Raw genomic sequence first — 1,547 nt, 5'->3', positions numbered from 1 at the left:
CACTAACTTGTAGCTTTAGCTGAACACTGTGCAGAGGTCGCACTACACTAACTTGTAGTTTTAGCTGAACACTAGGGATGAACCGAATTCCCCGGTTCGGTTCGCACCAGAACCTGGGAACGGACCGAAAGTTCGCACAAACGTTAGAACCCCATTGACGTCTATGGGACTCGAACGTTCGAAATCAAAAGTGCTCATTTTAAAGGCTAATTTGCATGGTATTGTCCTAAAAAGGGTTTGGGGACCCGGGTCCTACCCCAGGGGACATGTTTCAATGCAAAAAAAACTTTTAAAAACGTCCGTTTTTTCGGGAGCAGTGATTTTAATGATGCTTAAAGTAAAAAAAAAAAAAGTGAAATATTCCTTTAAATATCGTACCTGGGGGGTGTCTATAGTATGCCTGTAAAGTGGCGCGTGTTTCCCGTGTTTAGAACAGTCCCTGCACCAAATGTCATTTTTTTTTTTTTTTTTTTTGTTTTCCTGAATCAAGGAGCTGCGTGGGGGGGGGACGCACTTGGGCATCCTCCCCCTCCTCATTGTCAGCGGACCTTTTCTTAAGACCGGCCGTATACAAGAGCTTGCCGAAAAAGTACAACTGAATCGCCAATCTAACCGCAATATGTAACTACATGGCAACAGTACACAACAAGAGTTAAAAGCTTCACTACTCTATAGTGGGTGCAAGAAAATATGGAACGCTTCACGAATTTGCGTGTCATCCTTGCGCAGGGGCCATGCTAATCTTCTCTGTATCGTTCCAATTTTAGTATATGTCCTGCCGAAGCGAGGACCCAAATGTCATTTTTAAAGGAAAAAATCTCATTTAAAACTGCTTGCGGGTTTAATGTTACATAGTTACATAGTAGGTGAGGTTGAAAAAAGACACACGTCCATCAAGTCCAACCTATGTGTGTGATTATGTGTCAGTATTACCTTACATATCCCTGTATGTTGCGGTCATTCAGGTGATTATCTAATAGTTTCTTGAAGCTATCAATGCTCCCCGCTGAGACCACTGCCTGTGGAAGGGAATTCCACATCCTTACCGCTCTTACAGTAAAGAACCCTCTACGTAGTTTAAGGTTAAACCTCTTTTCTTCTAATTGTAATGAGTGGCCCCGAGTCTTATTAAACTCTCTTCTGCGAAAAAGTTTTATCCCTATTGTGGGGTCACCAGTACAGTATTTGTAAATTGAAATCATATCCCCTCTCAAGCGTCTCTTCTCCAGAGAGAATAAGTTCAACGCTCGCAACCTTTCCTCATAACTAAGATCCTCCAGACCCTTTATTAGCTTTGTTGCCCTTCTTTGTACTCGCTCCATTTCCAGTACATCCTTCCTGAGGACTGGTGCCCAGAACTGGACAGCATACTCCAGGTGCGGCCGGACCAGAGTCTTGTAGAGCGGGAGAATTATCTTTTTATCTCTGGAGTTGATCCCCCTTTTAATGCATGCCAATATTCTGTTTGCCTTATTAGCAGCAGCTTGGCATTGCATGCCATTGCTGAGTCTATCATCTACTAGGACCCCCAGGTCCTTTTCCATCCT

General features: G+C 43.4%; 1 non-coding gene across 1 annotated transcript; it reads right to left on the bottom strand.

The window, feature by feature from the left end:
* Positions 1 to 684: 684 nt before the first annotated feature.
* Positions 685 to 791, bottom strand: LOC141101909 (U6 spliceosomal RNA). The gene has a single exon (XR_012235045.1). It is a non-coding gene; the product is annotated as a U6 spliceosomal RNA (small nuclear RNA).
* Positions 792 to 1,547: the final 756 nt, after the last annotated feature.

Source organism: Aquarana catesbeiana, linkage group LG06, assembly GCF_042186555.1.
Source record: "Aquarana catesbeiana isolate 2022-GZ linkage group LG06, ASM4218655v1, whole genome shotgun sequence".
Lineage (NCBI taxonomy): Eukaryota > Metazoa > Chordata > Amphibia > Anura > Ranidae > Aquarana > Aquarana catesbeiana.
Note: the sequence above shows the minus strand (reverse complement) of the source record. Positions and strands in the feature narration are given on the sequence as shown.